Source organism: Macaca thibetana, chromosome X, assembly GCF_024542745.1.
Source record: "Macaca thibetana thibetana isolate TM-01 chromosome X, ASM2454274v1, whole genome shotgun sequence".
NCBI lineage: Eukaryota > Metazoa > Chordata > Mammalia > Primates > Cercopithecidae > Macaca > Macaca thibetana.
The window spans coordinates 106,502,911-106,523,589 of NC_065598.1; the positions used below are offsets into that span (position 1 = coordinate 106,502,911).

Sequence of the window (20,679 nt, forward strand, 5' to 3'; positions counted from 1 at the left end):
TCTGTAACATGAGAATAATGATATCTTCTATGCCTAATTTAAAGAGATGCTATGGTAGGGAAGTTGTTATTAGAAAGTGCTTTGTAAATCTCAAAGTACTCAACAAGCATAAGCCATTAGGCAAGATGAAGCAAAATGCTATGCTGAAAAGATCAAGAGTAGGAAGGAGATTTTCATCAGGGCTCCAAACACCAAGAATGGAATCATGAGGGAAGTTTGTGTCTCTGACAATTGGTTTCTTACATTAGCTTTAGGGATGCAGGTTCAAACTGGATCTCCAACTGGATCCGTGATGACCATCAACCCTCTGATCCCCAAGAAACCAGTCCTGGTCCTCATCTAAACCTAGAGGAAAAATGGTGAGAAAGTTAGGTGACCCCTTGTCACCAGAGAAGCCAGGGACCACGGTAATGTTGATTGGATAAACTGACTAAAAAGTAGAGAATTAATTTTATGCCACTTGGTTACAGGGACAGAGATATTGCAATGGAAAGAAATAGAGGAGAAAGGGTAGGATGTAAATGCTGTATGAAGTTATAGGCACTCCAACTCAAAAATGTCGATCACAGTGAACACAGAAATTATATTCTGACTAGTCCAGACAGTGCCCAGCACAGTGTGAGTGCTCACTCAATGCAAAGTGATGGTGATGGTAACTGTCCTTGGTCTCTTTCCTTTCTCCTTGGCTATAGGGTTTTCAGAGATATGTGTGGATGCAAGCTACCAGTGCCCAGAAAGAAGATTGAAGGAAGGGGTACGGGCACCTTCTCCCCGCCCTCGCTCCCCACAGCCCCCATCCCCCTGACCCAAACAGTCAGGCTTGAGAGACTGGAAGGGTTTCACTTCCGCCTGGCTGCAGGAACCACAAGTTCCAGACTAGGTCTTAATTGGAATAATCACAGTCAAAATACACCCAGATGCTCTCACACACCCAGACGCGCGCGCATCCCCCGGCCATGGGGCGCACGTGAGCCCGCACCCCGCGCACCCAGCCCTGCCTGTCGCCAGAGCATCCTCAGCAGCTGCCACCGAAGCAGCCTCCTCCTTCTCTCTTCCTCCTCCTACCACCGCCGCCGCCACCGCCGCTGCGGCTGTGATCTCCTATCCCCTCTCGTCCTCCTTCCTCCCCCAGTTCCTGCTCCTCCTCCCATCCCCTGCTCCTCCTGCCCAGCAGCGAAGGGCAGAACCCTGGGCTGCCACTGTCCTTCGCTCTGACCAAGAAGAGGCTGGAACAGGTCTGTGCATGGGAGGGGGGGCGCTTTGTTGCGGGCTGCTGGAGCTCTTGTGGCTCCAACAGCCGCTGGGAGGGCACGGGGCTGGAGGGAGGGTAGATTATTTCTCAGTTTTCAGTCTTGCTCTATGAATAGATGGAGGGCGAAAGGTTGGGAAGGCAGCTGGTTCCCTTTGCCAGATCGCCTTCCTTTTTGGTTCATGGCGAGAGAGCACTGAAGCTGCCCGGACTCCTGCCCCCGCCCACCCCTGAAGCTCTCTTTCTTTGCGTCCCTACTCCCTGCATCCACTTCCCCGGGCTGAGCTTTCTCTTGTTCAGGAAGCTCAGGGATGGGGGCGGGGAGAGATGGATGGAGATGATCCAGCGGGGCACCTGGGTGCCTGGGGCTTTGTTACATACAACAAAACCAGTCCTCATCAGCTTCCAGCTCCAGGCTAGGCTGCAGTCAGCCAGCAATGTGGGGTGTGGGTCGGGCCGACTAGGGAAGCGAGAGAATGTGAGAGGGCACTCCCTGTATGTGACGGCACACAGGAATGCAGTGGTGTGTGTCGTGGAGATGGTGTGGGTTTTGTGTGGAATTCAGTGAGTGCGAGTTGTAGTGGTGTGTGTGTGTGTGTCTGCGCCATGGGGCTGGGCTACTCTTGGCATTACATGTCCTTGAGTCTCATTCCATGCCAAGCCAGACTGCAGCAACACGCAGGTGGATCAGGTCCAACCTGTTCTGCCCACATTGGGAGGATAATGATCGTTTTCAAAGTGATGGAAATCCCCCCAGCTGGGACTGTTGCTTAGGACTTTCCGGATGCAGAATTTCGAGCCAGGTTGACCAAGCCCTACTAGATAGCGTTATTGTTCTCCCAAAGATGCCCAACTTTCTTAGCAGGTTTTCCTCTCTCAGCCAATGAGGATCCAAAGCTCTTACAGTGATCCCTGCAGTGCCTTCCCACACCCATTTTAATTAGCGGATCCTAATTTCTTCAGGTCTTACTTACTACAATGAAGTTAGTGGTGTGCTAGGATGTAGTTCTATGTTTGAACTAAAAAGAACAAACCAAATGCACCTATGTGTTAGTCATGAATTTGATATAGAGGTTTTTTTTTCTTTCTTGAATTATAAGGTATGAACTGGTATGGCCACTTTTTAATCAAAGAAAGAAGAGATCAATACAAAGTGAACGAAACTGCTAAACCTTCTCTTTGACACTTTTATTTGTGGTTTTCATAAAGCATTGTTATTCAGGGTTCAAAAATATACAGCTAAAGATAGCGATTAATCAAACAGCAGATATTTTTTGCATACCTGCTATGTGTTAGTAACGTCAAGTATTGAAAGTATAGAAATGAATAAAACATCATCTCAGCTCACAGGGAGTGCACAATCTGGTAGGCAAGATAGAGTGTGTAAACAGACAATTAGAATAAAGTATGACAAGGGGCAGGCAGGGTATTGTGGGAGCCTGAGGGAGGTTTGCCTGATTGGGAATGGGGGTTATGATCAAGAAAGTCTTCATGGGCAAGGTGACATTTGAGTTGAGTCTTGAAGAATTGATTCACCAGGTTACTAAGTGGAAAATGGCATTCTAAGTTGAAAGAATGGCATGTATGAAGGTAGAGAGGTCACAGTTAAGTGAGACTGCAGGGAGTCCTTGGAGGTGTGACTGCCAAATTCTCAACAAACTCAGAATGGTTCTTTCTGGTTTGGAGTGATGATTGGTGGCACATCCAAAAAACAAACAAACAAAAAAAAACCAGTATTGCAGATTGATAAAGATCACAACACATCTCTATCTTAGGAAACATCTGGCTCATTTATTAATATTAGTGTGTTTTGCTTTAAACAAATCTGATATATGTAAATGTGAGAGTGCAAGGCAAATGAACTAAATGGACAATATTTACATTGCAGAATTTGCTGCTTTACAAAAGGATTCATAATCAGATTATGTTAATTAACAATGCCTCTCTGACCTTTAGTGAATTTCTTTTAACCAAAAATCCATTAACGGAATTTTTCCAATAGTCCATGAATGGATAAAGACAGGTATACCTGCATTACATTTACTTTTTCTGAAAAATTTATCAACTTCAATGCAGGAATTTCCTCTTATTCTGTGGATGTTTAATAAATACTGAAAGAAAATATGAAAATGCTAGTAATGAATATTAAATCTATTGGCTGTGATCTTTTATCATTCAAACTGTATATAAAATAAAAATTAACCTGAACGAGATCTTGAGGAATTTTTACATTTTAGGTACTTTTAGTAGTTTCACTGGTAATTAACAATGGTACAAGATTTCTGTGCTGTATGTTAGTTTTTAAATGGATATATAGTGACTGCTCTAATACTTTTGCAATTAAGCCAGAACAGGGGCACATTCTGAATCTCTTGTTTTGTTGTGTTGGTGCTGATTGCATTCATAGGCTGATAAATGGCACTGGGAGTGAGACTAAGAGACTGATTATTTTTACTGGAAATGCCTGGTGGTCACAAAATTATGCTAGTTAAGAGTGTGGGTTCTGAGAACCCAAAAATAGCCCTGGGTTCTATTTGAAAGGAATGACAGAAGTAGATGAGCTTGAATGACTTCTTTCCTCATCTGGACAATACCTTGCTGTGGGCGGAGTTGATGGCTTAGGGTACTTTGGGCACATAAAGGTCCTTTGTTCACTGGCTGTCAATACCAGAAGGTATCAGGCAGTATCTCTAAGATACATTCTCCAAAGCTTGGACTGGAATTGAATTGATCTGTCAGCTGTGTTGATGCTCAGGTCTGTCTAGTTACCAGAAAGTGTTTTTTGATGTAGGTTCTAAAGAAGACTAGTCCCATAGAATGTTAGTAGGGCACACCTCCCCTGACCCACACACACACAAACACACAGAGTTTTGTGGTCAAGTTAAGTTTTGGAAATTCTTACTTAAACATAAACAGCTTTGTTTACTGCAGGGCTTCTAAAAGTCTTTACTAGGCTAACGAATATTGTGACTCTCCAGGAGTATAAAATATGCAGCATTTCTCAGTTGGAATTACCCACAGAGTCTGGTGTTCCAACAAGCATTTGGGTCTACTGGTGTTGAGAGAAACATTCTTTGGGTTAAGAGCATTCTCCGCTGAGTTCTGAGTTCAGAGGCTGTCGGCATCTTGCTGGGTAAGCTTGGATGACTCGCTTTACCCCTCCAGGTTTTCCTTCCATCCCCACTCTGTAAAATGAGGCTGATAATCATCATCACTCTCACTGACTGTGATGGTGTGATGACAACTAAGATAATATCTCTGTAAGTATTTTGAGCTGCTTAGAAGAAAGGCTCTATGTAAACTCAAGGTTATTATTAAAGTGAAGTGAAGAATTAAGGCAATTATCCTGATAATGCAGGCCCAAATTCTGTCTTTCTGCTGAGTTATTGGGCAGACTGCCTCATTTCTCCGCTCTGCTTTGACTGCAGAGACCTATCCTTGTTCAATCTTGGCTGACTCAGTTCTCTGGGTTTATTTCCTTTCGCATTCTGAAAATTTCAGCATGACTTTTAATTTCCTGGTCCAGAGGTATCATCAGTACAGCCTTCAGAAAAAGTCCATCAACCTGAACATACATTACTGACCAGAGAACCCTGGAGTTAGGAATTAAGTTTAGTTGGAAAGTTGTTTTTATCCTTCGACTAATTGTCTTTCAGAAGCAGTTGTAAAGGGCCATGTTGAAAGCTAGCTGGTGCAGGATTTCTCTCCAGTATCTCCAACATCCAACCTGGTCTGGAGTCCTGTTTACAGGAGATGCTTCTTGAACAACAGTTTCAGGGGTCCATTTTGTCAATGGGAAGCTGAGGCCACCTTTAAGGAAATTTAAGGGTAAAGGAAATAGCACTCATGTGACTATTGACCCTTCTTGGATCCCTTGACTGCTATTAATTCCCGGAACCTTTTTTTCTTTACAAACTGCCTTGAAAGGAGAATGGAGTTCTTGAGACTTAATGGCTGATAATCATTGCAAACTGGGTTTGGGGTAGAGACTGATGCACAAGGCATTCAGTCTCTACCCCAAAATGAATGTCAAGGCATTCGGGTTACTGGTTCTAGAGTACTCTGTTCTCAGATTAGCTCTTCTCTGCATAAAAGCAGCAAGCTTCAGTTGTAATTGGAAGGATTTCTGTTAGCAACAAGAGAGAACCATGTGACTTTAAGACTGTGTGATGCTGTAACGCCAGAGTGAAGTTAATCTCTGTTCTGGAGTGCATAGTGGAGATGCTTGTTCAGTGGGGGACATTCATAGAATGGTAGAGCTACAAATGCCTATGGCAGTTTCTCTGTTGTAAACCTTATGTTTGGATAAGGAAAATGAGGATGGAAGAAGTGAAGTGAGTTGTCTAAGGTCACACAGCTACCACATGACAGAACAGAAGTCATTCTAAGAGTTGAAACTCAGATCTGCTGCCTCCCAGTGTTCTTCTCTTTGACTTAGCTGCCTTCCTGTGTAGTTCAGGGGAGTGAGGGTTGGCTCATTTGGTGGAACTTGGAGGTCATGTCCAGTCCTGAGCAGTGTGGGCTCTCACATAACAGTTTTAGTAGAAGGATAGGTTTCTAGTGGAGCCCTAAAAGAACATGCTTCTCTCTCTCTGTCTTCATTCCTCTTGAGTGTATAGTTGTCTGATTCACCAAGCCAAGCACCCAGTTGGTAACCTGAGGATTGGATATTCTGCCCAAGATTCATGGTGGATGATGTGATCATCCTAGTCCTTTTACCTTGGTGATTAACAACCATTTCTTGTGTGCCAAGGATCCCCTTGAAAGTCATGAAAGCTACTGATGCACTCCACAGAGAAGGCCTCTCATCCATGGACATGTGCCTGTAATTTCAGGGCCTTGTAGATGGAGAGCTCCTGCTCTGCTTGCTGTTGGTATTGGTATACAGCCTAGGGTCACTGGTAGAAGCTCCCTAAATATGAAAGATTCCCAGAGGTGGAATTGTCAATCTTAACTCGGAGGGAAATGGAAATGCTGGGATGAGGTTTGTGCCAAATAGACAAGGGACAGGGAGTAGAGTGGAATTTCTTATGGGTAAAAGAATGGAATTGAATCCTGAATTTGAGATAAAAATAGAAAAGAATTCAGAGAAATGCAAATCAAAACCACAATGAGATACCATCTCACACCAGTTAGAATGGCAATCATTAAGAAGTCAGGAAACAACAGGTGCTGGAGAGGATGTGGAGAAATAGGAACACTTTTACACTGTTGGTGGGATTGTAAACTAGTTCAACCATTATGGAAAACAGTATGGCGATTCCTCAAGGATCTAGAACTAGAAGTACCATATGACCCAGCCATCCCATTACTGAGTATATACCCAAAGGATTATAAATCATGCTGCTATAAAGACACATGCACACATATATTCATTGCGGCACTATTCACAATAGCAAAGACTTGGAATCAACCCAAATGTCCATCAGTGACAGACTGGATTAAGAAAATGTGGCACATATACACCATGGAATACTATGCAGCCATAAAAAAGTATGAGTTCGTGTCCTTTGTAGGGACATGGATGCAGCTGGAAACCATCATTCTCAGCAAACTATCGCAAGAACAGAAAACCAAACACCGCATGTTCTCACTCATAGGTGGGAACTGAACAATGAGATCACTTGGACTCAGGAAGGGGAACATCACACACTGGGGCCTATTATGGGGAGGGGGGTGGGGGGAGGGATTGCATTGGGAGTTATACCTGATGTAAAGGACGAGTTGATGGGTGCTGATGAGTTGATGGGTGCAGCACACCAACATGGCACAAGTATACATATGTAACAAACCTGCACATTATGCACATGTACCCTAGAACTTAAAGTATAATAATGATGATGATAATAATAATAATAATAAAAGAAAAAAATAGAAAAGGCATTGAAGTGAGCTAACCATGTCCCCTTCCTTCAACCTTATGAAAGAAAATGAAGTGGGGAAGCTAGGCAGTTGGGAAATTTGGGAGGACTGGGGAGGGAGTCAGTCCAGAAAGGGTGGCAATCATGACATATTTAAATGAAATAAAAATTCTTCCCAAAGAATGAGACAACTCTTTCACTTCTCTCCAGCTTTCTTACCCTAGTCAAACATCTAAATACCAAACACTCAGGGCTTTGGGTATTAGAAGTTGTCTTAGATTCTGGAACACTGTGTCCTTGAAAAGGACACATTTAAAGGCTGGGAGTAGGGGCTGGACGTTGTGGGGGAGTGGCACAGCATGCCTCTCTTATTTACAAAAGCATTTTTATTATCAAAGAACACATGCTCATTCTTGCTTGTAAAAATAGAGATATGATGTAGAGTGTTCCTTGTCTCTTCAACACTGATCCCCCACCATGTTCACAGGTTGGTATGTATCACCTTGTGCATATTTTTATGAATATTCACATGTATATATTCATGTACATAAAATAATAAAAGATGTGACCATGTGCTGTTCTACAGAATGCTTTTTACTAAACTATATGTCTGAAGATCTTTTCTTGCCAGTATACATCTAGTTATTTCATTCTTTTTCTTTTTTATTTTACTTTAAGTTCTGGGATACATATGCAGAATGTGCAGGTTTGTTACATAGGTATACATGTGCCATGGTAGTTTGCTGCACCTATCAACCCATCATCTAGGTTTTAAGCCCCACATGCATTAGGTATTTGTCCTAATGCTCTCCTTCCCCTTGTCCCCCAACCCCCGACAGGCCCCAGTGTGTGATGTTTCCCTCCCTGTGTTTTTATTCTTATAAATAACTGCATAGTATTCTATTACATAATTGTAACATAATCTCTTTAATCCAACCTTTGTTGATTAATTTTTGCATTATTTTTGATTATTTTTACATTATTAAATATTGACGCAATGTACCTTTTTGTACATACATCTCTGCATACCATTGTGAGCAATTTTATCATATAAATTTAAAGTAGTAAAGTTGCTGGTTTGGAGTTTGATTTGCACATTTTTGATTTTAATAGAGCCTGCCAAACTGCCTCCCAGAAAGGCCATCACAATTTACCTTCCCATCAACAATGGCCATTTCTCCACACTCTTCCTCATCAATTTCAGATATTATTGATCTTTTTAATCTTAGACAATGTGAAGGCTGAAAAAAAAATCTCCCTTCTCTTTGCATGTCATTGAGTACTAGTGAGGTTGAACATCTTTTCATGTGTTTTTTGGCCATCTGTATTTCTTCTGTGTTGCCATTTCATATCCTTTGCCTGTTTTTCTTTTGAGTTGTTCTTTCTGCTTCTGATAACTTAAGTATCCTTATTTTGAGTTGTTCTTTCTGCTTCTGATAATGAGGATCTCTAAATATTTTGGATAGTAACCATTTAACTGTTCTCTGTGTTGCAAATATATTAAGCAGTTTATCATTTGTCTTTTAACTTTGATTTTGATGTCTTTCACTGTACAGAAATGTTTATGATTTTTTTAAAAATCACAATTTTCAATCTATTCCTTTATAAGCAAACAATGCCACAATTGGATATCCTTGCACTACATCATATACAGTTGGCTCATTATCTCCTTAAGATAAATTCTTAGGATTAGATTTTTTTCAGTTAATATTTTTCTAGATATTGCCAAATTGCTTTCTAAAATGTTTCTAGCAAGTTATACTCCAACTACAGTGTATACAAGTACATTTTCCCCCTCCTCCTGATGTCTTCTGATAATTCAGGTTTTGGCTCTTAAATCAAACGCTAGGCTGCAATTCATATTTGACTGGGAGGAAAGGAAAGGCTGGGAAAGGCTGGGAGCAGAAATCCCTAACTGCACATGGAACACCTGTAATACATGTTTCACCTTCAATTATTTAAGTAAACATGCTCGTTAATTCATTTTCAACTAGAACTGTGTCGAAAGCATTTTCCAACGTTAAATTCCTCTAAATTCACAGTGAAATGAATGACCATTTATGGTCATCTCTGCTGGCAGCATCCGCATCAGCAGGCAATGATGAACTAACTTTAGAGCTGTATCTCATCTTAAGACACTTGGAAAAAATCTACTGCTGCATCTTCACTGATCTCTGAGGTCGGCTAGATTGGTTCCATAACTTTCTGAAGGCTGAAAGTAGGAATCAGTTTCTATCTAACTTGGTTTCCTGCAAAGAGGACAAGTTTGAGGTCCTCCCATGAGAAGGTATTCTAACAGAAATAAACAGTGATGTCACCCTCTGCAAAGGGAATAGTGGCAAACAAGTACAGGTGTAGCTTTCCCCTCACTCTGCCTGGGCTTGCTTCATCTTATTGTGCCTGTTTTCTGCCAGTATTCAGATATGGTCAAGGGTATTTTGGTGTGTGCTTTAGGCCAAAGGTAGGGTCTGTGGATTAGAAGATGGAAGTCTGAGTGGTAGTTTATGCAGCATATGAATATCTTTTGTCTGAAGAGCACAGTAGCAGCCTAAAATGCTTTGGAGGTGGCAGGGCAATGGGGAAACATGAAAAAGTGGTGATAGTTGTTGCTTACCCATTTTACAGATGGAGAACACATCTGGAAAGGAGAAATGCTCCAAAAGTTGGACACTGCTGGAAAAGGATTCTGGCATACCCCCTAACACTTGCTAGCTAAAGATTTGGCAACTTCTCTCCTCTAGGGATATATGTAGGTGCCTTTAAAGTGAAGCTTCCCAATTTGGTTGTTTAATAATGCCCTTTGTACTTACCCATCATTCACTTTACCTAGTGCGGTACTGACACAGCCCACCCCAGGGATGCTTTTGAGCTGTCAGAAGATGGGTGGATTATTGTCCCCAAAGGAGTAATTTGGATTACTTGAACTATTGACATTTATGAGTTGTGGTTTTCCACTTACCTCAAAATCTTGGTATTTGGCAAATGGCTTTAGATTGTATCTAATGTTTGTCTTTTTTTTCTCCTTTTTAAGGGTTTGGACTAGAGTAAGCATAGTTCACAGAGGAAATGATGCCCAGATAATATAATTATCAAATTTTGCTGCCTTGAAAAAAGTGGTTTTAGTTTTTATGCTAATGAATGTCCTGTTTTAAAGCTAGCATTTCTCTTTTTAATTGCCAAATAATTTAAAATTGAAACATCATAGCCACAAATAAGGATTCTATGCATAAGTCACATGATATATTTATACTTTTTGATGGTTATAAGAGGAAAGGTCATCTTTCTTTTTAAAACTATGCTTGCTGCTTTAAGTAGAATTGGGAATTGTCATGTTTTTCTTTTCTAATAAACTATTCTGCAAAGGTAACATTGTTTTTTTAACTCTGATTAGAACTGGGAAGGGATGTCTGACTCCATACTTAATCCAAAAATAAAAACCTCATTAACAAAGAGGCAAAGAGAGTCAGTAAATGGAACTTACATTAAATTGGGAGGCAGAAGTCCAGGGTTCGAGTTCCGGTTTTGTTATTAATTAGCTGTGTGACCCTGAACTAGAGCTTAAATGTCTCTGAGCCTCAGATTCCTGACATATAAAATGAGAGCATCGTTAGGAATCAATAATCCATATTGCAATTCCTTCACCTTAAACAAGGCATTCTCATCTCCAAAGTCAAAGCTTGCTTTGTGACAGAATCACTTGGGGACACTTTAAAAATATATTTTGAAGGCCCCACCTCAACCAGTTGAATCTGAAACTCCAAGGGTAGACACAGGAAATCTATTTGTTAACTAGCTTCTTAGGTGATTCGGGAGAAGACTGGAACACCCTCCAGAGGTAACTTTCAGGAGGCAAGATCTCCTGGTGCTTTCTGGCTTGAGGGAATGAAACCATTTTCAAAAGTGGGGAAGTCCAGGTCACCTAGGAGTTCTGGCTTAGAAATCTATGATATGAAACTACACTTGAGGAGGCTGGCTTTTGGCCTAGCTCCCCGGGACTGATTTCTGCAGAGGTGAATGGAGAGCACAGTGTTCTTTTTAAGGAGAGCGAGTTTGGACGAACAAACTGACCAGACATTCAATAATGAGTATATTTCAAGTCCTTTGGCACAATACTTTGAGAAGAAACATTACTGAGGGAGGGCACAGTGATTTCCATAACTCTTAGACTGTTTTGGTCCAAGCTTTCCTTTGAATCCTATTTCAAACTTCTATTCCCTCTGTGACTTTTTCAACTTTTGTTCTTCTTCCCTTCGTTAAATTCACAGTGTTGCAGTGGGTTTTTCCCACTTCCCCTTGATCTCACTGATCCAATTTCCTTCAGCCATAGGCACTCTCTCAATACCATCCTACCTTCTAAATGCCAAAAAGAAAGGAGTCAGCACTAATGTACACCAATTTGCCCCACTATTTCCTTCTGCCCCAGCTTTCAACCCTTTACTTCATTATGGGAGTAGTTGGAGCTAGGAAAATGCTTCTCTAAGGCAAACTTTCAGAGACAGCAAATGCTTCTTTTTATATATAGCTCCCATTTATTAAGTGTTTGCTGTGTGTCAGGTATTGCACCGCTCTTTGCATGTGTTGTCTCATTTAATTTTCTCCACAACTCTGTTAGGTTAATACTGTTAGCATTCCATTTCACAGAGGAGGGAACTAAGGCTCAGAGCAGCTAAGTGATTTGCACAAGTTCCCTCAGATGGTGAGCAGCAAAGTGAATCTGTCTGGTCTTGGGGTCTGAATGGTTAAACAGAGTATTCTACTATTAAGTGCTCCCTGTGGTAATAAGACTGTGTTACACCAAAGGGGAATGTATGAAGCAACAGATCTTCTTGGGTGTGACCAGTCTGAGCCTTGAAGCAACAATAAAGACCAGGAAGGAAAGGGGAGGTTCATTTTAATGGCAGCAAAATTTGCCAGAATTATTGTGTATCATTGTAGGGGTGGGACTCAGAGATTAGTTTTGATTTTTGTGAACTGTTAACTGAGTAAATCTCTAAATATTGTCATTGAGACATAAATTCCTGATATCCGTGTGACTATTGTTTGCTTTGCAAATCATGGGAATGTGGAACATACTTTCTGTTTTCCTCCTCCTACTCTCAGCAGAAGACTAGTGCCAAGGGTATAGAGGATCTCTGGGAGGCAGGGAGTGACTTCCTGGATGTTTTCAGCTAAAGGGGGCCTGGGTGGGGGAAGATAACCAGGGGGAAGACCCAGAATAACATGAACAACAGTGTTGTTGGCTTGGATTATTGGGTTTCCAGCTCACTTGAGTTCTTCCTGTCTGATTCTCATTGTCAAACTTGCAGCATGCAGCAAAGGATATTTGGCATCCACCAATACAGACTCATCGATCTAGGATTGATATGATTCAAACTCATGAACATAACCAAAGCATGCACTGCAATTTCCAGGCTGTACGTATGGGACCAAGTCCATCCTTAAACCCTAATCTAATGCCCTTTTTGAAGTAGCCCAACTTTTCACTTTGACTGTAGTATAGGGCATTGAGCAATTTAACATCACTGCACAAAAACAGACCATTTGTTTTCTTTTCCACAGCTCTTTCCTAGAAAGATCTTCTATTGGCTATAATTTCTCTAAAAATTCCCTTCCAATTGGAGCCCTCAGGGGAGGACTTGCACCCATTTTCTGCAGTATCTGTCCTCTTTGTTGCCGTTTCCAGTAATGAGAGTCAATAGGCATCAAGAAACCAAGGATGAGCCAGGCATGGGGCTGCGCACCTGCAGTGCACCTCAGCTACTAGGGAGGCTGAGGTGGGAGGATCACTTAGGCCCACGAGTTTGAGGCTGCAGTGAGCTGTGATTGTGCCACTACCCTCCAGCCTGGGCAACAGAGTGAGACCCTGTCTCTTGATAAAAAAGGAAAGAAAAGGAGAAACCAAGAAACTACGGTCTTGTAAGGCCTCAGTTGCTTGCTCCGTGTCTAATGCCAGATAAGTCACTCTGCCTCTTTAGGCCTCAGTTCTTCTATCTGCAATGATTCTAATTCTCCCTTCTCTGTGGAAAACTTGGAGCAATCAGATCACTGAAAACAGACTACTTTGAAAGAAAAGTGGTCCAAGATATACGACTATGAATGTCTTCATGTTTTCCCTGGCAAAAGAGCTGTTTTGGAGCAAAAGAGAGGGTAGGGTAAAGGTTAAAAGATCATTTGCTTAAGTTTAAGTCCCTGCTCTGCCCTCTCCTAGCTGTGTGGTCTTGGAAAGTTCCTTAACCACCTAACTGCCTTGGCTCTGTAAAATGGAAAAAGTAATATTAGTACTTACCTCACAGAGTTGTGGTGAGGAATCAAAGAGATAATCTATGTCTGTCCAATAGATACTGTTTATTTGTGGCAACTATTTTTATTTTGAATGTATGAAGCTCCATGAAGAGGTTTGAATCCTGGCTCAGGCACTTTGGACAGTCACTTAGCCTCTCTAAACCTCTGTTTCTTCACTTACGTCATGGGGATAATAACAGTAGCTGCCTTTTAGGGTTTCTTGAGGAATATATAAGATAATCCCTGCAAAGTTCTCAGTACACCACCTGGTACACAGAAGTGCTCAATAAGCTATTACTATTATCATTCGGTTGCCATCCTCAGAGACCTTGTGGATCCTTTGGTCCCTGTTTTTCTATATCTGGACCACCTATGGGCCTGGCTCCCACCCCAAGAAATATTTCTGGTGCCTGTGATGTACTATTATCCCCATTTACCCTTGTTTGGGTTAAGTAGAGGAGATGGCCTTTTAGCATGGCAAGGCCCCAAGACTGAGGGGGCTTCCTGCTAAAGCACTGCACAAGGGCTGCTTGTGGAGAGCAGCTGATTCCTTGACCTCGAAAATGGTTCACGCAGTGACAAAAATGGGAACAAAGCAGACCCTGCTTTACGACTCCCACAGGAGCCTGGCCCCATGAAGCACAAAGTTCTGTCACTGCCCTCCCCATGCCTCCCCTGTAGGCTCCACCAGCCATGTATTCCCTTCTGACATTCCTCTAAGACAACTGGTCAGAGAGCCCTTCATCTCCTCCCCAAATAATATGTTGAGTAAGGCAACTAGATGCTGCCATAGTGACAATTCCTACCTGATCAATAGAGCTGAGAATTAAGCCCTGGTGACAGGACTTGCTTTGTGGAGGGCCTCCTCCCAGGGCATCGCCTAGCTCAGCCTGGTAATGAAGCAACCTGCCCTACCCACCACTGGCTGTATACTAATCTCTGGGCCTTTCTCTATACATTAATCCACATCTCTGCGGCCCCAAAGTGACCATTTCAGAGAAATTCTGACCTCATTGGATTTCCCAATGTCTCTGCCTTAGTTCAGGCCTTCATGATTTCTTGCCTGAACTATATCATATTATTGTTCCTGCTACTTTTACTTCTATGAATAACAATAAATTATAGCTAACAGTTATTGTGTGCTTATTATGTCCTAGGTGCCGTGCTAGCATTTGCATGTATTATCTCATTTAATAGTCACAAAAACCCTATGCGGCAGGCACTGTTATCCCTGTTTTACAGAAGAGTAATTATAATAGCAGTTAACATATATTGAGTGTTTACCATGTGCTAGGCACTGTGCTAGCTGTCTTACATATTTTTTTCTCATTTAATCCTCATGATAACCGTATGAGGTAGGCATTATTACTACTAATAGAGATATCTGTAGGCCTCTGGTAGTAAAGGGCTGGATGAGAACCCTGATACTTATGAAATATTCAGAAGGGTTTCATGACACAAGAGGACTTTGGATGTACTTTTACAAGTCCTTCCTCATCACCCCTTTCCACTTCCTCACTAGGTGCTTGGGTACAGTAGACATTGCTCATTTTGAATCTTGCAAGGACCCTGGCCATGGCTGGTGATAGGAGAAGGAGTGGTGAATCTTTCCTACCCTGGGTTGTTTTGGGGATATCTGGGATCAGGCTATGGTAGAGGCACAAAAATTTTCATGCCTTGCTCATGGTGTTTTCCTACTTGGTCTTCTCTAAAAATCCTTCTCAGACCATGTCACTTCTTTCTTTCATTCCTTTAGTCATTCGTCCTTTCATCCCAAGGACACATGTTGATTACCTACTATATACTAGGTAATGTGATAGACATTTGGAATATTATTATAAGCAAAACAGACATAAAACCTACCTCATGAAGCTTATGGTCTAATGGAGGAGACAAACATTAAACAAATAAACTCAGACATATATAATTGTAAATTATAGTAGTGCTGTGAAGGAAAAGTATAGGGTATGAGAGACAATAGCAGGGGAGACTTCATTGAGATGGTTGGGGAGCATGAAGAAAGGCCTTTCTGGGGGAAATGACATTTAAGCTGAGGCCTGAAACATGAATAAATATTAACAAAGAGTGTTTCATGCAGAGAGAGCAAATTATACAGACACTCTGACGTGGGTACTTTCCACATTCAAGTGACTAAAAGAGATAGTGAACCGGGAGAAAGTGATGCTCAATGAGGTTGGAGACCATGCAGAACCTTGCAGGCCATGGTAATGAGTTCCCTTTTTATGCCAAGAGCAGATGGAAGCCACTGAAGTAGAATCAGTGAAGTACGGGCAGAATCAGGGTAATGTAATTCATAGTTTTATAATATCACTCTGGCCACTATATAAAATGGAACTTAAGAGTGGCAAGAAGAGAAAGAGGGGCAAGCTAGGAGGCCATGACAGTAGTCCAGGAAAAGAGATGGTGATGGCCTGGACTAGAGGTGACAGTGGCCATGAAGAGAAGAGCAAATGCAGCATGTGTTTCAAAAGGGCTTGCTACTAGACTGGATATAGGGACTAAGAGGAGAGAGGAATCGAGGAAGATTTCCATGTTTTGGCTTGAATAACGTGATGAATGGTGTCAATTTATGTACATGGGGAAGTACCCTGAAGCAGATTGAATTGAGCTCTCATCCTGTGCCATATTCAGTCTAAAATGCTCATTTAGCATATAAGGTATATTACCTTGTTTTGGATAATAATTAACATGAATTCATTTGTTCTCTCCCTGGGTAGGTTTTAAGCTCCTTGAGGACAGTGGCTGTGTCTTACTCATCTCTATATTCCCCAAGGCACCCAAGATATGATTTATTAAATGCTGACTGATTGATTAACTAAGGGAAGAGGTTCCTTTCTCTTTCAACCTTACTCTTCTTGCCAAGGCATGGGACATGACTCTGGATTATGCTTTTTTAAAAAACAAATGTGACACACTCAATGACTTATATTCTTTGATATAGACTTTGAACTTCATCCAATCATTAATCACCTTTTGAATAACTCCTGCTGTATGAGCATGATACAAAAGGCACACATACATTTGCTCTGCAGAACACCCTTCAGCAGTGCAGTACAGGCTATGGAGTCACAGAAGAATGGTGTCATGGGAATGTGTAGGCTACCTCAGGATTGGCAGAGCAGAAGACTAGAAGTAGCCTAAAAGCCTGAGTTGTTTAGGCAGTTAGTTTTAACTCTGGGATAACTTCACTCCAATGATTTCCTCCCAAAAGTGTCTACTCAGAGTTTTAAGACATTTTAATTCCCCATAATGCTTCTCCATTTGTGCCATCCTCTGCCACTACCCCAAATGTAAGTTCCTTTCCTCTCCTGGGGATTTTCATCCTCATACATGTTTCTGTTTCTCTTTACACTCTATCTTCTGTCTCGAGCTTTCAGTCTGTATCCTTTGAGATCTATGTTGCACATCAACAAACTCCCCTGGTCCCTCACCCTCGTGTAGTATAAACTACCTCAGCACATCACAGTGCTGGCTACATGTTAGCATCACCTAGGGATTTTTTTAACAAGTACTGAAGCCTGGACCCCATCCCTAGAGATTCTGATTCATTTGGCCTGAAGAAGGACCTAAGTTTCCATACCTTTTTGAGCTACTCCAGGTGATACTAACGTGCCGTCAGGTTTTCACACCACTGGTACCTGCTTGCCTTAACTGACACATCAGTTCTCTTGCAGCTTATCAAGTGTAAGCTGCTCATTCTCCTGGGTTGCACATTCTACAGAGCTGAGGGGTGATAGCCACACTCTCCGATTTCCCCAGAACTATTTTTAGGCCTTTTATGTTCATCCTGAAAAGAAGGAAAAAACGCCAACAGATAACAAAATTAAATGCAAACTAAATTCATTGTTTTTTTAAAAACATAAATTGGTTTTAAAATAAAATAAAATTACATCAATGCTCCCTGGAAGTGTCATGGCAGCTATACTGCCCACTTTTCTTTTATCAACTCTTGTCTTCCTCATGTACCCTCACTTTTCCTAAATGTTTAATACTTGGTTTATCAGTTTCCTCTCCAACCTAAGTCCTGCTTTTCTCCTGGAGGACTTTAGTCACTTTGTTGACAATCTATCCAACATTCTGGACTTACTATTCCTTCATTACTTTGACAAATATTTATGGAATGCCTATGTACCAGGCACTGTTGTAAGTAAGTACTAGGTATGGAGCAGTGAACATACGGACAAAATCCCTGCCCTCAAGAAGCTCATTATCAGGAAGGTGTCAGTGAGGGAGATAATCAACCAATCAGTGGGCAAATAAATGTTAATAAGCATTATGGAAAAATTTAAGCAGAGGATGAGGGAATGCTGGGAGAGAGGGATCAATTTTAAATATAAGGGAATAAATTTCAACAAGAATAGGCTTCACTGAACTACCCTTGCAAATATCTTGAGGGAGAGTATTATAAACATAGAGAACAGCAAGTGCAAATGTCCTGGGACAGGAGTGTACCTGGCTGTGAGGAAGCAAGCCTAGCTTAAGCTGAGTTAGAAGGTGAGGTCAAGGAGGTAAAATGGAGACAGGTCTTATCAGGCCTTACAGGAAATTGTAAGGATGCTGGCTCTTACTTTGAATGAGACAGTGAACCACTGGAGGGGAGGGTTCTGGGTAGGGAATGGAATAGGGTCTGACTTTTATTTGAAGTTTCCTTGATATCAGTTATCTCCACTCACTTTCATCTCTACTCCACTTTGATAACCTGTCCCCATTGCCAGCTCCTGGATTTTGTCCTCAAACTGTTCTACCTCTGAAATCTTAAACTCTAGTCTTTTAATTGAGAGAGCTTATATATCCAGCTCCTTCATGCTAATTATACTTTCTCTTTTATTTCATCTAAATCTCTCATCTCTTGATTCTACAGAGGTCTTCTTGGATGTTAGTCTCTCCTGGCTTCCCTCCTTTCCCTCTCCCTCCTAAATTCCATAGTGCATCTTTTCCAGCAATTCTCATGTGTCAATATTTTTTTCCTAGTTAACCCTATATTATAGTGGTTTAGCAAAACCCAAACCATAGATCATTCTAGTGGATCTTGTTCCTGACTGCACATGAGAATGACCTGGGATGCTTAGAAACATACTGATACCTGATTTCACTGGTTTAGGATCGGGTCTGGATATGGGTATTTTAATGATCCCCAAGTGATTGTAATGAGCAACCAGATTGAGAACCTCTGGACTAACCCAGCATCTGCCTCTTCATTTTCTATACCTTAACATCTGAGTAGAAAACCAAATATCAACAGCTCCCTGTAAACTGCTTGGAAATCTTACAAAGTGACCTTAGTAAGCTACATGTCACTTTTCTGTTACGTTAAATCAACCTGCACCACCCTCTTCTAGGTTTCAACCTCACTTCTGTCTCCATCTCTCCTAGAAGATTACTTCTTTTCCCATTTCATAGAGAAAATAGCAGCTTCTAGGGCCCCAAGTTCCTGCCCTTCTACCCCAACCTAGATGTACCTGTGTTCACTTTTATCCTATTGTCTCCTCTGGCACTTCCAAAACTTTCCTCATTCTTGTGGCTCTTCAACATCTTGCCACTGGCTCTTTTCAAAATATCTACAATCTCTTATGTCTTTAAAAACCTTCTCTTCAACTCTAGATTCTTGCTTGCGAGCTACTGGCCTATGTCTCTTCTTCCCTTCACAGCCAAGCTTCTTGAAGAAAAGGAGTCTTTAGCCAATCCCATTCTCTCACCTTCCATTCACTTCTTCAGTCCGCTGGAATTTGGTTTCTGCTTACATGAAACACATTTTGCTGTGGACACCAGTGATTTCCCAAGTGACAAATCTAATGAATAGCTCTCAGTCTTTTTCTTTACTTGGTGTTCCTGAGTCATTAATTTTATACTGCCTGTCTTCCTGAAAATCTGTTCTTTCATGGAGTCCATGAAAGTATTCTTTCTTGATTTACCTCCTACTTCTTTGGCAGCTTCTTGAGTTCTTCTTCCTTGTCCCAGACCTGAAATATGAGTTTGGAAAAATATAAGGAATCTCTTTTTACTACTTCACATTTCTTTCTCAGCAATTTTATCCATGCCTTTGGCTTCAAGTATCACCTACATGTTCCTGACTCCCAGATATATTACCCCCACTATGGATCTCTCTCCTGAACCCTAGATTTGTTTATCAGACTGCCTATGGACTGTCTCTGCCTGGAAATTCCACAGGAACCCCAAAGTCAATGTGTCCCAAACTTAACTTGACCTTTTGTAAATACTCTGACTCCACCAAACCAGAAAGTGGAGTCATCCAAGATTCCTCCTTCATCTCCCTCACCTTCTACAATTACCAATCCTCCCAAGGCTATCTCTAAAATCTTTGTTACCTATTTGCTCCTTTGCATGCTGACTGCCACATCTCTAGATTCTCATCATCTCTCATCTGGACCACAACAATATCTTCCTAACTGGATTTCCTGGCATTATAACAACCTCCTTCAAGCTGTCTTGCAAAGCTGAATAATCTTTCTACCATGCAAAACTTACCTTGTTATTTATCTGCTCCTATGCCATTAATCATTAATGACTCCCAAGGACTTATAGCAGTGGTTTTCACATTATACTTCATGCATCCCTATGTGTGTTCTGGAGTGAGGTTGGGGGCAGCAGGCTGAGTAGGACACACAACAGGGCCAAGCCTCTAATTTAACTAGGACAGCTGTGCTTTATATCTGTTTATCATCCTGGCCTCTGAAGATATTTTCCGTTAGAGTGAAAATTCTACAGCCAAAAGAAAAATTTGAATGCCATTGATATTGACCTTCATAACTAACAAACTCAGTATTTATCAGGAACAGAAGGGTATCTCTGACATCAAGAATGTGAAAGCTTCACAGGCCTTGTGTCTAGGAACTTTATCCCCTCCAGATGTATTCATTTGGTTGCAAGGCCCAGAATGAGGCCTCTCACAGCTTGATGTGAACTTTTGTGTGTTGTAAGGCCCTTTCTCTGCCTTTCAGAGCTGCTAGTGCTTGTTATGTACATGAAATACGGAACTCTGCCTGAAGAACAACCATGGCCTTGATGTAGGCACTATCCCTGGTCAACATCAGACATGAAATTGCACATAGTTCTATAATTTGCATTTTCTACTTAATATATGTCTAATATACTCCTGAGTGATTGTAGAGCCTATTTAAAAGCTGCAGAATACTCCATTGAATTAAAGATTTTTACATGTTTACTTCATGAAATGAAATTCTGTTGCCTTTATCAGAACTGGGAGAACCTTAAGATATCCTGTCCAGTCCTCATGCTGTGATCCCC

General features: G+C 41.5%; 1 protein-coding gene across 5 annotated transcripts in view; it reads left to right on the forward strand.

The window, feature by feature from the left end:
• Nucleotides 1–850: 850 nt before the first annotated feature.
• Nucleotides 851–20,679, forward strand: part of PAK3 (p21 (RAC1) activated kinase 3) — a 291,282-nt gene continuing 271,453 nt past the window's right edge. For 2 of the 5 annotated variants that reach the window (XM_050776548.1, XM_050776541.1), the window contains exon 1: nucleotides 851–1,235. The gene's annotated coding sequence lies outside the window, so the exon portion shown is untranslated. The remainder of the gene's footprint in view (nucleotides 1,236–20,679) is intronic. The other 3 variants (XM_050776543.1, XM_050776539.1, XM_050776546.1) reach the window with 2 other exon arrangements.